A 19,044-nucleotide genomic window follows, 5' to 3' on the forward strand; every position below is an offset into this window, starting at 1 on the left:
GCAGAACCAACATGGTAGAAACACAACATGGTAGCAGCCCAACATGGTAGCAACCCATAATGGTAGCAGCACAACATGATAGCAACACAACATGGTAGCAACCCAACATGGTAGCAACACAACATGGTAGCTGCATTAAACATGGTACAAATATTATTGGGCACAGACAACAGCACAAAGGGAAAGAAGTTAGAGACAACAATACGTCACGCAAAGCAGTAGGTCAGACAACACGGAAAATGTCAAGAACTTTGAGAAGTAAAGTCGCAAAAACCATCAAGTGCTATGATGAAACTGGCTCTCATGAGGACCGCCACAGGAAAGGAAGACCCAGAGGAAGACTCTGCTACAGAGGACAAGTTCATTAGAGTTACCTGAAATAGCAGCCCAAATAAATGCTTCATAGAGTGATTACATAAAGTTATCACAGATGCACACAATTTAAAACACTATAGTAAATATGATTAATATTTTCTAGTCTGAGAGGTTGTGAATAGAACCTGTTTCCAAACAGTATGAATAATAACAATGGCTGGGCTGATGGGCACTTCAGTGAGTTGGAGCCTTTGATTGCCCTGCCTCTGTATTACTGAATGAAAGAGAGCCCAGCCCTGAAATGAATCACCCTGATGTTCCTCTCACCTCAACATAACAATGACGTAGGCAACCACTTTGGATGGACAACCAATGCAAGGTGTTCATCTCATCTCCTGAATGATCAATTTAACACAACTTTAAACCCAGGGTTTTTTCTTGTTTCGATATTTAAATGTTGAAAAAGGGTTGTGCCTATCTGAGTGTGTATATAATGGCCTTCTCCAGAGAAGTCATTCTCAATAGAACTTTATACTGAGAGAGAAAACACTTCCAAGGAGCTGATTTTGGATTGTTACCTTTGCTGTATTCTGAAAACATTTCGTTGAGAAATTACTTGGAGCAAGATGGCATCTGCTACTGGTTCAAGGTAAGATATCTCTTTATTCATTCAATATATATATTACTGTAATTGTCTTGCTGTTAATACAAATGTTATTAGTAGTTCTGCCAGACTTAGGAAGGTTGGAATTAGGGCAGCAGGCAATGTATTCCTATTGGAAGAGATTTAGAGGTCAAGGCTGCACCCTGTTTTAACTCTTAACTGTATTGTTGGTTTAAGAGCTTGTATTCAGCATTTGACAGTAAGGTCACCTGTTGTATTTGGCACATGTGACAAATTTAAATTTGATGTGTTTGGTAATAATGTTTGGTGTGTTTTTTTTCCAGGACGGTCTCAATGAAGTGTGGCAACCCAGACAGGGTTTGGCCACGACCCCAGAAGGAGGGGCTAAGACCAATGTAGACAAACTAACGGACCGATTGGTCCTGTTCTCCGCTAACCCCTCCCCCTCTTGTATGGAGCTGGCCAATAGGACCGCAGGGTGAAGTCGATAGGCCGTTCCAGGTTACAGCCAGGGCTGTTGCCCTGATAGAAACACACGATTCCCCTCTCAGATAGACATGTTTGTTCTACGTTCCATATTTTATATCTGAACGTTTCTAAAACGTTTGTCCTGCTGAACGCATCCCCCTCCCAGGGTTCTCTGAACTACCCGCTGGGAAGGCTTCTCCTCCAGCCCTGCTTTAACACGCCTGGTTCAGATACTCTTCACCGGGACCGTGGTTGAGTTAGAGCAGGGACGGAGCTAAACCCTGCAGTTGAATTAGGATGTTACGTCTGTCTGTCTGTCTGTCTGTCTGTCTGTCTGTCTGTCTGTCTGTCTGTCTGTCTGTATAGTAACACCTCCTAACTCTAACCTGTCTGTCTGTCTGTCTGTCTGTCTGTCTGTCTGTCTGTCTGTCTGTTCAGTAACACCTCCTAACCCTAACCTGTCTGTCTGTCTGTATAGTAACACCTCCTAACCCTAACCTGTCTGTCTGTCTGTCTGTCTGTCTGTCTGTCTGTCTGTCTGTCTGTCTGTCTGTCTAGTAACACCTCCTAACCTGTCTGTCTGTCTGTCTGTATAGTAACACCTCCTAACCCTAACCTGTCTGTCTGTCTGTCTGTCTGTCTGTCTGTTCAGTAACACCTCCTAACCCTAACCTGTCTGTCTGTCTGTCTGTCTGTCTGTCTGTCTGTCTGTCTGTCTGTCTGTCTGTTCAGTAACACCTCCTAACCCTAACCTGTCTGTCTGTCTGTCTGTCTGTCTGTCTGTCTGTCTGTCTGTCTAGTAACACCTCCTAACCCTAACCTGTCTGTCTGTAGGAGACTGGGAGTAGATCTGGGGGAGACTGACGTCTACCAGGATTCTAATGGAGGTGAGGAAGAGGAGGAGGATGATGGTGGTAGTGATGGTTCTGTGTGACCCCTGACCTCTTGTCTCCATAGAAACGCGTATCCAGATCCAGGAGTCGGTCAGAGGGAGAGACGTTTATACTGGATACACCGGGTGTACACCGTTTAGTTTATACTATTAACCGGGTGTACACCGTTTAGATTATACTGGGTACACCGGGTGTACACCGTTTAGATTATACTGGGTACACCGGGTGTACACCGTTAGATTATACTGGATACACCGGGTGTACACTGTTTACTTTATACTGGATACACCGGGTGTACACCGTTTAGTTTATTCTGGATACACCGGGTGTACACCGTTAGGTTATACTGGATACACCGGGTGTACACTGTTTAGTTTATACTAGATACACCGGGTGTACACCGTTTAGTTTATACTGGATACACCTGGTGTACACCGTTAGTTTATACTGGATACACTGGGTGTACACCGTTTAGTTTATACTGGATACACCGGGTGTACACTGTTTAGTTTATACTGGATACACCTGCTGTACACCATTAGTTTATACTGGATACACCGGGTGTACACCGTTTAGTTTATACTGGATACACCGGGTGTACACCGTTAGTTTATACTGGATACACCGGGTGTACACCGTTAGTTTATACTGGATACACCGGGTGTACACCGTTAGTTTATACTGGATACACCGGGTGTACACCGTTTAGTTTATACTGGATACACCGGGTGTACACCGTTTAGTTTATACTGGATACCCCGGGTGTACACCGTTTAGATTATACTGGATACATCGGGTGTACACCGTTTAGTTTATACTGGATACACCGAGTGTACACCGTTTAGATTACCCGGTGTATCCAGTATAAACTAACGGTGTACAGCAGGTGTACCCAGCGTGAGTTCCTAATATCTCTATCGGTCGCCCCAGCGTGAGTTCCTAATATCTCTATCGGTCGCCCCAGCGTGAGTTCCTAATATCTCTATCGGTCGCCCCAGCGTGAGTTTTTTATGCTCGTGATGTTAGAATGTTCTCTCCATTCCAGAATGTGATTGTTACGTAACAGTGCATTTAATCCGCGCTGCCCTCAAACCAAAGCACGCAGACTGTTTTTATTTATAGGCTGTTTTCAAACTTCAATTTCAAATGATTTTCTTAACAAGTTTTTATTTTCTAAGAACAGTTTGAATTGAGGTGTGTTCCGCCTACCTCATTCATTCACATAAAAATAGTCTTTTTTTTACTTTTTGCGGACAATTTAATTTTTTGGGACATTTCTGACCGGGACAAAATTCCCCAAGCATTTTCCAATTGTTTGTGCAGTTCAAGTCTGCAGACATTTGCTCATCTCCCGTCAGAACAGGATCTGCACACGTGTTCACATTTTCCATCTGTTGCCCTCATTGTTTTCCTTACTAATAATAACTTTGGAAATGTGTGCGTTTCTATCAAAGTAAGTGCATTATTACGTATGTCGTTTCTATTGTAGCATAATAGATTTGTGTATATTCTTTATAACCGCGGACACGTGAGGTAACGTTACTCATTTTATACCCTTTATGGTGTTATATTCAATCGTGCTTAGGTAGCTAGCTACATTTTTTCTATCAGCTCTGTAAAACAATGCTAATTGCGTCAGAGAAGTATTATCTTGTGTTGTATTTTGAAGCTACATGGCCTTATGACTCCCTAGTGGCGCAGCGGTCAAAGGCACTGCACATCAGTGCTAGAGACGTCACTACAGACTCCCTGGTTCAAATCCAGGCTGTATCACAACTGGCTGTGATTGGGAGTCCCATAGGGAGTCCCATTGGGTAGCCTGGTCCTCGGAGGCGTACCAGCGACCAGATGCGCTGCGCAGGCATCCTCCTACCATGCTGGATGCCCGCTCTAGCACGGCACCTGCGAGGGGCTGGAATAATGCGCACCGGACTGTGCGTGCGTATGGGTGAGAGAGTGCGCTCCTCAGCGAAACATGGCGCTCTCCACCTCATACGCTCCTCCATATAACCACGGGTAGCTGGCTAAAAAATTTACAAAAAAAAAATTTGAAAAAAAAAAACGGGTAGCTGGCTTCCGGCTCTTCCTAGGCCAAACTACCCGTGTGCCCCCCCCAAAAAAAATTATTGGGGGTGCCTCTCGTGCTTCAACGCCAGTCGTGTCCCTCGGAAACGTTCCCGGTCCATACCAGCCTTACTCCATGGGCCTTCTCCGGCCATAACCTGCTCCCAAGTCCATCTCTCCCGTTTGTCCAAATCAAAATTCCTCTGCTGCTTGGTCCTGGTTTGGTGGGAGATTCTGTCAGGGATTTCTTCGTCGGAGGACGATATGGCGAAATCATCATCGGAAAATGAGGACCAATATGCAGCAGATTTGAGATGGTTCATTTTGAACTTTTAATAAATTCCAAAACGAACATACAAAATAACAAAAAACGAACGCACGATACACTGACAGTCCTGTTATGTTTACACACACTAAACACGGAACAATCTCCCACAAATACACAGACAAACACACCCAACTAATATAGGACTTCCAATCAAAGGCAACACCACACAGCTGCCTTCAATTGGAAGTCCATCCCAATTAACTCAACATAGAAACAGATCAACCAGACTACACATAGAAATACATCAACATAGACCATAACTCAAAACCCAAAAATAATAAATCAAACGCCCTCCTAACTAACACACCACCCTGAACCACATAAAACAAATACCCGCTGCCACGTCCGACCAAACTAAAATGACAATTAACCCTTATACTGGCCAGGACGTGACACATCTTGTCTTTTATTATCTTCGGTTTCTGTGGGGAAAAAATGCATGGCTGCGCGCTGAAACTAATCTCGGATAACTTTCCATTTCTAGAAAGTGTTTTACCTAATTATTTCGATCAATGGTGAGCTCACCCCGTGATGTGATTAATTATTCATAGTATTTTGCTATTAGCTAATTCATATTGTAGTTTACGTCAGCCGAGAGTTAGAAAATATGACTGCTTGTGTTGGGTCAATCTTTCTTCAGTTAGCGCTACGACAAATGTAGCCTACATTTTTTCCGGTTAGGATGATTGTGTTGTGCTATATATATATATATATATATATACTTCTGTGAATATCTGAACCATTTGAATCCAAAAATAAACTGCTCACATTCAGGAGATAAACTTTGTAAGGACTGTGTGTGTTTTTGTGTAAATAGTTTCTGAAAAAAGTGTGTCCAGCTCAAACGCTGATTGTTGCGTCATTGGAAACTGTCCGTTTTAAAGAGAGTTCTAAACGAGCGTTCTAAATAAGCGTTCTAAATGAGTGTTCTAAAACAGCGTTCTAAAGAAGCGTTCTAAATGAGCGTTCTAAATGAGCGTTCTAAAGAGCGTTCTAAACAAGCGTTCTAAACAGCGTTCTAAAGAGCGTTCTAAATGAGTGTGTCCAGCTCAAACGCTGATTGTTGCGTCATTGTAAAGTGTCCGTTGTAACGGGGTTCCAACCTACTAATCAACCCGCTTCACTGTAGAACGGCTGGTAGGAATAATAACAATGGCTGGGCTGATGGGCACTTCAGTGAGTTGGAGCCTTTGATTGCCCTGCCTCTGGGAGCCTGTCGACTTGTTACATGATTACTGAGTGAAAGAGAGCCTATGAAAGTTTTCATGGAGGGTGGGTGCCCCCTGGTGGCTGAACCTGAGATCAATGAGAGAACTTGTCAGAAAAACGACAGAGTCCCACTTCTCTGTCATTGTACAAAGTAGAGAGTGGGGAAAAACTGTGTAAAAATGTATACAGAGGCTCTTGAATTTGTCATAAAAAAATAAAAATAGTGAAAAAGGATTAAAATAAAGTTCCAACAGTACATGAGATGATCAGACTGAACCAACTGCTATCTTAAAATGTTTATTCAGTTAGAAAACAGGATGTATTACATAAAGTTATCACAAAATTAAAGTTATCACACAATTAAATAATAAATCCTCACTCACACAGACAAACATGGCTTCATTATTGTTCACAGTTTATTATCATAGTTTCTCACAGATCCTGGCTTCCACTGTTAGAATGGCTGAGCGAGGGGAGGTGGGGCTTTTTTCATAGCCTGAGAGAGAGAGAGACATTCAGTTTTACTAGAGGGGTTGGGTGCGCCCCCTGTTGGCTGAACCCGGGTGGGAGGTTCCCCCTTAGCAAGCAATGGACCCCAGCACACCACTGAAGCCATTAAGAACTATATTCAAAAACACACCTGGTAACCTGTTCAATCACCAGGCACACGGCTCAACATAGTTCAATGACAGAGACTGTGGACTTAGAATCATTTTGGGTAAAAAAAAAAAACATTGTGAAAATTAATAAAATAAAGTTGCAGCTGTCTTTGATATGCTCAAAATTAACTAACTTCTATCTTGAAATGTAGAGAAAGTGTTTTAAAATAGGCATCCTATCATTTGAAAATTAGTTGAAAGGCTAAGTGATTCTCCTTCTGACAAGAAGTTGACAGCCTTCAAACATAGTGCAAAAGAAGTGGGCATGAACATAGAATATTTTTGGGTAAAAAAAAAAGAATATTCAGCTGTCTTTAATAAGATCAAACTGAACTAACTGCTATCTTGAAATGTTGAAAAAGTGTTTTTAAATAGCTCAGTCTTATCACTCAATACGAGTCAAAATCTGTCACTTCCAGGACTGCTCATTTTGTCAAAAATGAAAAAATGAAAAAAATAACTACTCACAGCTGTGTTAATAGACCCAACTCAAACATCTGCTATCTTGAAATGTCCAAAAAAGGTATTTAAATGGGCCTACCAGACATCTTCTTGAGAGAAGATAAGGTCAGGGATCTCTCTGGTCACCCACAAAGCAATTTCCTCCTTCGGCCGTCTCTCCTTCCAGTTCTCTGCTGCCAATGACTGGAACGAACTACAAAAATCTCTGAAACTGGAAACACATATCTCCCTCACTAGCTTTAAGCACCAGCTGTCAGAGCAGCTCACAGATCACTGCACCTGTACATAGCCCATCTATAATTTAGCCCAACTACCTCTTGCCCTACTGTATTTATTTATTTATTAATTTATTTTGCTCCTTTGCACCCCATTATTTCTATGTCTACTTTGCACTTTCTTCTACTACAAATCTACCATTCCAGTGTTTTACTTGCTATATTGTATTTACTTTGCCACCATGGCCTTTTTGCCTTTACCTCCCTTATCTCACCTCATTTGCTCACATTGTATATAGACTTATTTTTTTACTGTATTATTGACTGTATGTTTGTTTTACTCCATGTGTAACTCTGTGTTGTTGTATGTTGTCGAACTGCTTTGCTTTATCTTGGCCAGGTCGCAATTGTAAATGAGAACTTGTTCTCAACTTGTCTACCTGGTTAAATAAAGGTGAAATAAATAAAAATGTATATACTGTATTCCAGTCATGGTTCATCCAATATAACTACTGCTGTCCACTTCATATGTATATACTGTATTCTAGTCCTGGTTCATCCTATATAACTACTGCTGTCCACTTCATATGTATATACTGTATTCTAGTCATGGTTCATCCTATATAACTACTGCTGTCCACTTCATATGTATATACTGTACTCTAGTCATGGTTCATCCTATATAACTACTGCTGTCTACTTCATATGTATATACTGTATTCTAGTCATGGTTCATCCTATATAACTACTGCTGTACATCTACTATTCTTCAGATATACTACAGATGTACTCCAAATTGTCTATGCATCACATCACAGTACACAGTGTATATATATATATATATATACATTGCTTGTCCTAATATTTTCATTGACTTTTTAGATTTGCCCTCTGTGAGCTGGGAACACAAGCATTGTTAGATATTATTGCACTGTTGGAGCCAGGAACACAAGCATTGTTAGATATTACTGCACTGTTGGAGCCAGGAACACAAGCATTGTTAGATATTACTGCACTGTTGGAGCTGGGAACACAAGCATTGTTAGATATTACTGCACTGTTGGAGCTGGGAACACAAGCATTGTTAGATATTACTGCACTGTTGGAGCCGGGAACACAAGCATTGTTAGATATTACTGCACTGTTGGAGCTGGGAACACAAGCATTGTTAGATATTACTGCACTGTTGGAGCTGGGAACACAAGCATTGTTAGATATTACTGCACTGTTGGAGCTGGGAACACAAGCATTGTTAGATATTACTGCACTGTTGGAACCAGGAACACAAGCATTTCAATTCACCCACAATAACATCTGATAAATATGTGTATGAAACCAATAAAATAAAATGTGATTGTATTGTTGAAAGTGTTAGATAATTCTCAATCCGTGTTGTGTCTTGTCTAAGAACAGCCCTTAGCCGTGGTACTGTATAATAACCATATATCACACCTCCTCAGGACTTATTGATTTATAAGGCATTATAAAGGTGATTAAAATAATGATACATACGTACTTCATAGAAAACTGTAACCCTTCATATATTCTAACAACTCACATTTTAAGATTCATTATGTCATTTGTTCCATGTTAAGGGCTCTAACATTGGAACAAAACTATTTGTCTCCCTCTTGCTGTTGCATGCAGTTCCTCTCTCTCTTCCTCCCTCCCTCTAACCCCTCCCTCCCTCTAACCCCACCCTCCCTCCCTCTAACCCCACCCCTCTGGCAGAACCAGGAAATCCCTCCCCCTTCACAAACTCTCTTCTGAGGAAACGAAACTGATCTGAGTCTCTGTGTCGTCTGTCTGTGTGAGAGTGAACAACCGTCCAAATGGCTCAACAGGGAGTTCTGCTGGACCAGGACCAGTTCTGTTGTTCTGTCTGTCTGGATCTACTGAAGGAACCAGTCACCATCCCCTGTGGACACAGTTACTGTAGGAGCTGTATTGAGGGCTGCTGGGATCAGGATGTTCTGAAAGGGGTCTATAGCTGTCCTCAGTGCAGACAGACCTTCAGTCCGAGGCCTACGCTGAGTAAAAAATAACATGTTGGCTGAGCTGGTGGAGAAACTGAAGAAGACAGGACTCCAGGCTGCTCCCCCTCCTGCTCTGTGCTATGCTGGACCTAGAGATGTGGCGTGTGATGTCTGCACTGGGACCAGAAAGCAGAAAGCCCTCATGTCCTGTCTGGTGTGTCTGGCCTCTTACTGTGAGACTCACCTCCAATCTCACTACGAATCTCCAGCTTTCAAGAAGCACAAGCTGGTCAAAGCCACCGCACAACTACAGGAGAAGATCTGCTCTCATCATGACAAACTGCTGGAGGTTTACTGTCGTACCGATCAGCAGTGTATCTGTTATCTGTGTACAATGGATGAACATAAAGGCCATGATACAGTGTCAGCTGCAGCAGAGAGGACTGAGAAACAGGTAAGACCAGAACAACTTGTTGGTGACTGTCTGATAAACAAAGAATTAAAGATACAGTAGGAACTAAGGCTGTTTGAATATGAGATCATTCAAATGAAATGAATCCTCAGCAGAACAAATATGAACACAAACCTTGAGTATATTGATATGTCAACCCAGATTCTCCAGATGTATCACCATTTTATAATGTCAAACACTATTATCATTCTGAATGGGCTTTTATGAGTCCAAAGTTCAGTCTCAACCTGTTGATACATGTAGTCCTACCATAAAAAACTATAATCATTCACATAGCAACAAATAAATATCATTTAGTAAATGGACCATCCATTTTTTAGACCTTCCTCTCTATGGGCCCTATGTCACATTACTATACTATTGATCTACTGGACTAATAAAGCTTGATAGCTCATTGAAGAGTGATTCTCCACAGAGGCAGCTGGGGATGAGTCAGCAGAAGGTCCAGCAGAGATTCCAGGAGAGAGAGAAGGAGCTGAAGGAGCTCCAACAGGCTGTGAAGTCTCTCAAGGTGAGTATTGTTGACCAGAGGAGACACACCATTTCACCTGTCTCCTCCAGTCAGAGAGAGAGAGAGAGAGAGAGGTAGAGGGGCCCCTATCCAATCCCACTGACCCCACTGTTGGGAACAGGTTGTCACTGCTGAGGCAGTGAAGAAAGTAGAGGAGGATGGGTCAAGGCTGAGGGATCCTGAGAGGATCCCTGTGAGTAGTAGATCTGTGACAGCACAGAGGGACGGGCCAACGAGGGATATATGCTTCAGTAAGGTTGGCTTCTTAGTGTTCATAGCAAATGGTTATCAACTGTACCGCAGAAATGGAATGTAAATCACAGAAAAAAATATGTTTTGGTGGCAGCTGCAGAGAAGTATTTGGTCATACTAGATTTGACTTCAGAAGAGTTCCAGGGTGTGTTGAGTGGTGGTGTCCTGTCCTCCCAGGCCGTTGGCCTGGTGCAGGAGCAGATAGGGTCAAAGTAGTGGAATGGGGTAGTGGGTTTTAATGAGTGTAGGGTTAGTTGGCCTGGTGCAGGAGCAGATAGGGTCAAAGTAGTGGAATGGGGTAGTGGGTTTTAATGAGTGTAGGGTTAGTTGGCCTGGTGCAGGAGCAGATAGGGTCAAAGTAGTGGAATGGGGGTAGTGGGTTTTAATGAGTGTAGGGTTAGTTGGCCTGGTGCAGGAGCAGATAGGGTCAAAGTAGTGGAATGGGGTAGTGGGTTTTAATGAGTGTAGGGTTAGTTGGCCTGGTGCAGGAGCAGATGGGGTCAAAGTAGTGGAATGGGGGTAGTGGGTTTTAATGAGTGTAGGGTTAGTTGGCATGGTGCAGGAGCAGATAGGGTCAAAGTAGTGGAATGGGGTAGTGGGATTATAATGAGTGTAGGGTTAGTTGGCCTGGTGCAGGAGCAGATAGGGTCAAAGTAGTGGAATGGGGTAGTGGGTTTTAATGAGTGTAGGGTTAGTTGGCCTGGTGCAGGAGCAGATAGGGTCAAAGTAGTGGAATGGGGTAGTGGGTTTTAATGAGTGTAGGGTTAGTTGGCCTGGTGCAGGAGCAGATAGGGTCAAAGTAGTGGAATGGGGTAGTGGGTTTTAATGAGTGTAGGGTTAGTTGGCCTGGTGCAGGAGCAGATAGGGTCAAAGTAGTGGAATGGGGTAGTGGGTTTTAATGAGTGTAGGGTTAGTTGGCCTGGTGCAGGAGCAGATAGGGTCAAAGTAGTGGAATGGGGTAGTGGGTTTTAATGAGTGTAGGGTTAGTTGGCCTGGTGCAGGAGCAGATAGGGTCAAAGTAGTGGAATGGGGTAGTGGGTTTTAATGAGTGTAGGGTTAGTTGGCCTGGTGCAGGAGCAGATAGGGTCAAAGTAGTGGAATGGGGTAGTGGGTTTTAATGAGTGTAGGGTTAGTTGGCCTGGTGCAGGAGCAGATAGGGTCAAAGTAGTGGAATGGGGTAGTGGGTTTTAATGAGTGTAGGGTTAGTTGGCCTGGTGCAGGAGCAGATAGGGTCAAAGTAGTGGAATGGGGTAGTGGGTTTTAATGAGTGTAGGGTTAGTTGGCCTGGTGCAGGAGCAGATGGGGTCAAAGTAGTGGAATGGGGGTAGTGGGTTTTAATGAGTGTAGGGTTAGTTGGCATGGTGCAGGAGCAGATAGGGTCAAAGTAGTGGAATGGGGTAGTGGGTTTTAATGAGTGTAGGGTTAGTTGGCCTGGTGCAGGAGCAGATAGGGTCAAAGTAGTGGAATGGGGTAGTGGGTTTATAATGAGTGTAGGGTTAGTTGGCCTGGTGCAGGAGCAGATAAATATAGTCAAAGTAGTGGAATGGGGTAGTGGGTTTTAATGAGTGTAGGGTTAGTTGGCCTGGTGCAGGAGCAGATAGGGTCAAAGTAGTGGAATGGGGTAGTGGGTTTTAATGAGTGTAGGGTTAGTTGGCCTGGTGCAGGAGCAGATAGGGTCAAAGTAGTGGAATGGGGTAGTGGGTTTTAATGAGTGTAGGGTTAGTTGGCATGGTGCAGGAGCAGATAGGGTCAAAGTAGTGGAATGGGGTAGTGGGTTTTAATGAGTGTAGGGTTAGTTGGCCTGGTGCAGGAGCAGATAGGGTCAAAGTAGTGGAATGGGGGTAGTGGGTTTTAATGAGTGTAGGGTTAGTTGGCCTGGTGCAGGAGCAGATAGGGTCAAAGTAGTGGAATGGGGTAGTGGGTTTATAATGAGTGTAGGGTTAGTTGGCCTGGTGCAGGAGCAGATAGGGTCAAAGTAGTGGAATGGGGTAGTGGGTTTTAATGAGTGTAGGGTTAGTTGGCCTGGTGCAGGAGCAGATAGGGTCAAAGTAGTGGAATGGGGTAGTGGGTTTTAATGAGTGTAGGGTTAGTTGGCCTGGTGCAGGAGCAGATAGGGTCAAAGTAGTGGAATGGGGTAGTGGGTTTTAATGAGTGTAGGGTTAGTTGGCCTGGTGCAGGAGCAGATAGGGTCAAAGTAGTGGAATGGGGTAGTGGGTTTTAATGAGTGTAGGGTTAGTTGGCCTGGTGCAGGAGCAGATAGGGTCAAAGTAGTGGAATGGGGTAGTGGGTTTTAATGAGTGTAGGGTTAGTTGGCCTGGTGCAGGAGCAGATAGGGTCAAAGTAGTGGAATGGGGTAGTGGGTTTTAATGAGTGTAGGGTTAGTTGGCCTGGTGCAGGAGCAGATAGGGTCAAAGTAGTGGAATGGGGTAGTGGGTTTTAATGAGTGTAGGGTTAGTTGGCCTGGTGCAGGAGCAGATAGGGTCAAAGTAGTGGAATGGGGTAGTGGGTTTTAATGAGTGTAGGGTTAGTTGGCCTGGTGCAGGAGCAGATAGGGTCAAAGTAGTGGAATGGGGTAGTGGGTTTTAATGAGTGTAGGGTTAGTTGGCCTGGTGCAGGAGCAGATAGGGTCAAAGTAGTGGAATGGGGTAGTGGGTTTTAATGAGTGTAGGGTTAGTTGGCCTGGTGCAGGAGCAGATGGGGTCAAAGTAGTGGAATGGGGGTAGTGGGTTTTAATGAGTGTAGGGTTAGTTGGCATGGTGCAGGAGCAGATAGGGTCAAAGTAGTGGAATGGGGTAGTGGGTTTTAATGAGTGTAGGGTTAGTTGGCCTGGTGCAGGAGCAGATAGGGTCAAAGTAGTGGAATGGGGTAGTGGGTTTATAATGAGTGTAGGGTTAGTTGGCCTGGTGCAGGAGCAGATAAATATAGTCAAAGTAGTGGAATGGGGTAGTGGGTTTTAATGAGTGTAGGGTTAGTTGGCCTGGTGCAGGAGCAGATAGGGTCAAAGTAGTGGAATGGGGTAGTGGGTTTTAATGAGTGTAGGGTTAGTTGGCCTGGTGCAGGAGCAGATAGGGTCAAAGTAGTGGAATGGGGTAGTGGGTTTTAATGAGTGTAGGGTTAGTTGGCATGGTGCAGGAGCAGATAGGGTCAAAGTAGTGGAATGGGGTAGTGGGTTTTAATGAGTGTAGGGTTAGTTGGCCTGGTGCAGGAGCAGATAGGGTCAAAGTAGTGGAATGGGGTAGTGGGTTTATAATGAGTGTAGGGTTAGTTGGCCTGGTGCAGGAGCAGATAGGGTCAAAGTAGTGGAATGGGGTAGTGGGTTTTAATGAGTGTAGGGTTAGTTGGCCTGGTGCAGGAGCAGATAGGGTCAAAGTAGTGGAATGGGGTAGTGGGTTTTAATGAGTGTAGGGTTGGTTGGCATGGTGCAGGAGCAGATAGGGTCAAAGTAGTGGAATGGGGTAGTGGGTTTATAATGAGTGTAGGGTTAGTTGGCCTGGTGCAGGAGCAGATAAATATAGTCAAAGTAGTGGAATGGGGTAGTGGGTTTTAATGAGTGTAGGGTTAGTTGGCCTGGTGCAGGAGCAGATAGGGTCAAAGTAGTGGAATGGGGTAGTGGGTTTTAATGAGTGTAGGGTTAGTTGGCCTGGTGCAGGAGCAGATAGGGTCAAAGTAGTGGAATGGGGTAGTGGGTTTTAATGAGTGTAGGGTTAGTTGGCCTGGTGCAGGAGCAGATAGGGTCAAAGTAGTGGAATGGGGTAGTGGGTTTTAATGAGTGTAGGGTTAGTTGGCCTGGTGCAGGAGCAGATAGGGTCAAAGTAGTGGAATGGGGTAGTGGGTTTTAATGAGTGTAGGGTTAGTTGGCCTGGTGCAGGAGCAGATAGGGTCAAAGTAGTGGAATGGGGTAGTGGGTTTTAATGAGTGTAGGGTTAGTTGGCCTGGTGCAGGAGCAGATAGGGTCAAAGTAGTGGAATGGGGTAGTGGGTTTTAATGAGTGTAGGGTTAGTTGGCCTGGTGCAGGAGCAGATAGGGTCAAAGTAGTGGAATGGGGTAGTGGGTTTTAATGAGTGTAGGGTTAGTTGGCCTGGTGCAGGAGCAGATAGGGTCAAAGTAGTGGAATGGGGTAGTGGGTTTTAATGAGTGTAGGGTTAGTTGGCCTGGTGCAGGAGCAGATGGGGTCAAAGTAGTGGAATGGGGGTAGTGGGTTTTAATGAGTGTAGGGTTAGTTGGCATGGTGCAGGAGCAGATAGGGTCAAAGTAGTGGAATGGGGTAGTGGGTTTTAATGAGTGTAGGGTTAGTTGGCCTGGTGCAGGAGCAGATAGGGTCAAAGTAGTGGAATGGGGTAGTGGGTTTATAATGAGTGTAGGGTTAGTTGGCCTGGTGCAGGAGCAGATAGGGTCAAAGTAGTGGAATGGGGTAGTGGGTTTTAATGAGTGTAGGGTTAGTTGGCCTGGTGCAGGAGCTGATAGGGTCAAAGTAGTGGAATGGGGTAGTGGGTTTTAATGAGTGTAGGGTTAGTTGGCCTGGTGCAGGAGCAGATAGGGTCAAAGTAGTGGAATGGGGTAGTGGGTTTTAATGAGTGTAGGGTTAGTTGGCCTGGTGCAGGAGCAGATAGGGTCAAAGTAGTGGAATGGGGTAGTGGGTTTTAATGAGTGTAGGGTTAGTTGGCATGGTGCAGGAGCAGATAGGGTCAAAGTAGTGGAATGGGGTAGTGGGTTTTAATGAGTGTAGGGTTAGTTGGCCTGGTGCAGGAGCAGATAGGGTCAAAGTAGTGGAATGGGGGTAGTGGGTTTTAATGAGTGTAGGGTTAGTTGGCCTGGTGCAGGAGCAGATAGGGTCAAAGTAGTGGAATGGGGTAGTGGGTTTATAATGAGTGTAGGGTTAGTTGGCCTGGTGCAGGAGCAGATAGGGTCAAAGTAGTGGAATGGGGTAGTGGGTTTTAATGAGTGTAGGGTTAGTTGGCCTGGTGCAGGAGCAGATGGGGTCAAAGTAGTGGAATGGGGATAGTGGGTTTTAATGAGTGTAGGGTTAGTTGGCATGGTGCAGGAGCAGATAGGGTCAAAGTAGTGTAATGGGGTAGTGGGTTTTAATGAGTGTAGGGTTAGTTGGCCTGGTGCAGGAGCAGATAGGGTCAAAGTAGTGGAATGGGGTAGTGGGTTTATAATGAGTGTAGGGTTAGTTGGCCTGGTGCAGGAGCAGATAGGGTCAAAGTAGTGGAATGGGGTAGTGGGTTTTAATGAGTGTAGGGTTAGTTGGCCTGGTGCAGGAGCTGATAGGGTCAAAGTAGTGGAATGGGGTAGTGGGTTTTAATGAGTGTAGGGTTAGTTGGCCTGGTGCAGGAGCAGATAGGGTCAAAGTAGTGGAATGGGGTAGTGGGTTTTAATGAGTGTAGGGTTAGTTGGCCTGGTGCAGGAGCAGATAGGGTCAAAGTAGTGGAATGGGGTAGTGGGTTTTAATGAGTGTAGGGTTAGTTGGCCTGGTGCAGGAGCAGATAGGGTCAAAGTAGTGGAATGGGGTAGTGGGTTTTAATGAGTGTAGGGTTAGTTGGCCTGGTGCAGGAGCAGATAGGGTCAAAGTAGTGGAATGGGGTAGTGGGTTTTAATGAGTGTAGGGTTAGTTGGCCTGGTGCAGGAGCAGATAGGGTCAAAGTAGTGGAATGGGGTAGTGGGTTTTAATGAGTGTAGGGTTAGTTGGCCTGGTGCAGAAGCAGATAGGGTCAAAGTAGTGGAATGGGGTAGTGGGTTTTAATGAGTGTAGGGTTAGTTGGCCTGGTGCAGGAGCAGATAGGGTCAAAGTAGTGGAATGGGGTAGTGGGTTTTAATGAGTGTAGGGTTAGTTGGCCTGGTGCAGGAGCAGATAGGGTCAAAGTAGTGGAATGGGGTAGTGGGTTTTAATGAGTGTAGGGTTAGTTGGCCTGGTGCAGGAGCAGATAGGGTCAAAGTAGTGGAATGGGGTAGTGGGTTTTAATGAGTGTAGGGTTAGTTGGCCTGGTGCAGGAGCAGATAGGGTCAAAGTAGTGGAATGGGGTAGTGGGTTTTAATGAGTGTAGGGTTAGTTAGAAGTGTGTTTTTTAGTATTATCATAATTTCCCCTTTTCCTATTTTGTATCCCATAATATCATGGATTTATATTATAGTCCAGTTGAGGCAGGTGAGATGCCTTTGGATATACGACGTAATAAATTGTCATTAGCTTATTGGGTTGAAAGGCTGTGAGGTTGAGCATCCCACTGCTACTGTTCTAGATGACTGTTGGGAATATACTAGTAGACAAGGCAGTGGTTTTGGTTGGACAGTTGGAAAGCTTGCTGATGAGAGTAGTTTCAGGGAGTTGGAGGTTGGCCCTTTCTGTGGTGATAGGGGATGTTCCTCCATGGTTACTCCCAGATCCTGTTGTTGATCTAACCTTGGTAGACAAAAGGAAAAGATTGGGTCAGAAGTCAGTGATAAAGGGAAACTGGTTGACAATTACATTGGTAGAAGTTGTTATGCTTTTTACCTCTTTTCACAGATGGATCCAAGGGCCCAGATAGTGGGCCCACAGGAGCAGGTGTTTACCTTCCTGAATGTGATGTGCAGATATGTAGAAGACTAACAGATGAACTGTCAGTGTACTCAGTTGAACTGTTGGTGATAATAGTTGTCCTCCAGTGGGTGGAGGACGAACAACCTGTTAGAATTATAGTATCCTCAGATTCTCTGTCTGTATTGAATAGTTTATCATCTGGTAAATCTATTAGGAGTGACCTACTATTGGAGGTATTAATGTTATTATGGAGAATTGAGAGAATGGGTCTAGTAGTGAGATTCTGCTGGGTCCCAGCACATTCAGGTGTGGAATGGAATGAAATTGTAGACTAGTTAGCTAAAATAACTTTAAAACAAGATATAATACATATTAATGTTCCACTGGGTACAGGTGAGGACAAATGTGAGATCAGAGACATTTTGATAGATGTGTGGCAGAAGAGATGGGACTCTGAGCACAAGGGATGTGAGATGGGACTCTGAGCATTTATATGCCCTCCAAAGAAAGGTCGGTGGACCAAGGTTCATAGGTCAGATTAGGAAGGAAGAGGTGGTGTTTCCTCGATTGTGTTTAGGACATTGTACATTGAACTGGTCCTTCCATCTGGTTGGCAGCATGTGAATGGTTTGTGTCTGGAGGGTATTGTCAATGAAACGGTGGAGCATGTGTTGTTATATTGTTGTAAGGATGTTGAAGAGAGGGAAAGATTGAAGTGTAGGGTCATTTAGGTTGGATGGGGGGTTGGAAGGGATTTGGGGGATGGGGGAGGGTCTGTTAGAAGTTAGTAGGGATCTTTTTTATTTTCTCAGAAGTACTGAGTTAGGTAGGAGGATTTAGAAATGGTGTAAACCGTGATTGAACACACTCCAGCACAGTAGGAGGCGCCACGCTCCTTTAACGTTGGTTTGAGGACCGCCATTATACCATAGAAGAAGAAGAAGTTGGTAACGTGAGGTTTTGTCGTTCGTGAAGAGTGCAGCTATTCTTTTGCCTATTTTCCAAATGTATTTTGTCATGGTGGGAGGGTTTGTTTATCGGTTTCCGCTGTTTATCGGTTAGAGTTGAGGAGGGAGTAGGGTAGTTTGATGTCCTCAACCGAGTGGAGAAGAAACGCTGTCTCTTCAGGTGCGTTGTGGAGAATGGTGTGGAGGAATTATTGATCCTGGTCGGTGAACAGGTGGGAGAGGAACATATACACTCTGTATCCAGAATGAACAAGGCGGTGGTTGTGGTAATGTAAAAGGTGAGTCTTGTTACCCGGCTAGTTACCAGTATGATTTATGTGAGGGGTTGTGTTGGTGCTGATTTCGACAAGAGTAGTGGTGTCTAATCTGCCTCCGTTTATTACCACCGAACAGATCCGTAAAGAGTTGGTTCATTTTGCTAAATGTGGAAGTGTTTTTCTGAACGAAATTCAAGGTTAAACAGGGGAGGGGTGGTACACAGGGTTTGTTAGCACAGAGGAGCCCAGTGATATAATATTATATATATATAATATTACTATATGTCCCAGCTGTTTGCTGTGGTTTTGAAGTAATTCTCTTCCAGCCCGCGTTAACCTTGTAGGTTTACCTCAGGTAACTGATTATTAACTAACCTTATTTTATTTGTTTCTAAATGGCTGCTGGGTAATATGATAATCGTTGAAATCTGTTGGTTCGTAGACATCAAATAGAGAGAATGCTGCGCAGGTTCACTGAGTTGTAAACCTAATGGATAGGTGGAGATCATTGATTTGTAGCTCTGACTCAGTTGCTACCTCAGATTATGAGTCTATCAAGTGTGGTGAATGAGGTATGTAGTTCCCACAGAAGACCACAGGGAGGAGCAAGAGAGATATAAACCCATACAGTTTATCTCTTTAAATACCCTGAACCTAACAATCAATCTAATGTATTTATAAAGACCTTTTTACATCAGCAGATGTCACAAAGTGCTGTACAGAAACTCTAACCCTACGTATAACCTGTTTTATCCTGAACCCTAATTCTAGGGTAGGGTAGCCTAGAACCCCTTTAGAAACTATTATAGTAATAATATTATGTTAGTAAATACCATTATAGTACTAAATA

The 19,044-nt window shown here is 44.2% G+C and overlaps 1 pseudogene; it reads left to right on the top strand.

Annotated features, from left to right (window-relative positions):
- Positions 1–9,070: 9,070 nt before the first annotated feature.
- The window catches only part of LOC123741801 (tripartite motif-containing protein 16-like), a 14,053-nt pseudogene continuing 4,079 nt past the window's right edge, over positions 9,071–19,044 (top strand).

The sequence above is a fragment of the Salmo salar genome, chromosome ssa03 (genome assembly GCF_905237065.1).
Source record: "Salmo salar chromosome ssa03, Ssal_v3.1, whole genome shotgun sequence".
NCBI lineage: Eukaryota > Metazoa > Chordata > Actinopteri > Salmoniformes > Salmonidae > Salmo > Salmo salar.